Here is a 1,087-nt window from a genome sequence, read left to right as displayed (position 1 = left end):
GGCTGAGGCCATGCTCAGTGTGTTGAAATCACCAAAATAAATGTTCCATCCCAACCCCATGCTTCTAAGCTCCCTTACATTTATGCAGGGTCAGAAGACTAGTTATGGCTCATGAATCACCTCTGACAAAGCATAGAAAGACCATTGTGCAATCCGAAATGTGCTCCAGATGAAGTAACTCTAAGAGTTCAGGACCAAAAACAGCCTCAGTCCCCAAGTCACTCTGAGCAGCAGCACACACCCCTTGTTGTCCTGAATGTAAAGGTGAATGAGAAATATGTTCTCTTCTCTGCAGCCACTGAGATAAGAAGATTATTTTTAAATGGAGAACAAGAAAGTCAAACCTGGTGGGTCGCACAATCTGCTGTAGCTCTCCACACCACACAGAAGGGAGCACGGAGATGTGCTGAGCTGAAATGACAGTGGTGGGGGTTCAGAGAGAGGAGGCCACAGGAATTTGCAGGCAGAGTTCTGCAGAGGAAGAAGCAATGCAGAGAGAGAGAGACTGAGAGAGAGAAACAGAGATCATTATATGTGCATATCCTCCAGAGTGTTTGGATAAATGCAGCACCCCATGTGCATTGTGGGGATGTGAGTGGGAGTTTTGGAGGGAAGATCAAGATGCTTGCAAAAGATGAAGAGAGCAATAATCAGGACAGTACAGGGCTCTATGGGGCTTGAAAATGCTTTGTGTGCCTAGTCAAAGTCACAGATAAGGTGCTCCAAGTGGGCTCGGCTCTGTCTCCTGCTCTCCATCTAGACTCAGACCTCTCTCTTCACCTAGGTCTGTCTGGGTTCAGTGGTCTCCAAATGACCTCCATTTAAAATTGTGGAGGTGTTGTCAAGGCCATGGGTTCGGATCCCTATATAGGGATGGTCGGTTTGCTCAGTTGGGAGAGTGTGGTGCTGACACCAAGTCAAGGGTTAGGATCCCCTTACTGGTTATCTTTTTAAAAAAAATAAAATAAAATTTTGGAGGTGTTGGACACTGCTGTCATCCTCCCGTCTCAGTTTCACATTAGTCTAATGACACTGATTTTAGACTTCTGTCCTTCAGAATTGTGAAAGAATAAATTTCTGCTGTTTT

Source organism: Galeopterus variegatus, unplaced genomic scaffold (genome assembly GCF_000696425.1).
Source record: "Galeopterus variegatus unplaced genomic scaffold, G_variegatus-3.0.2 Scaffold3173, whole genome shotgun sequence".
Classification (NCBI taxonomy): Eukaryota; Metazoa; Chordata; class Mammalia; order Dermoptera; family Cynocephalidae; genus Galeopterus; species Galeopterus variegatus.
Note: the sequence above shows the minus strand (reverse complement) of the source record.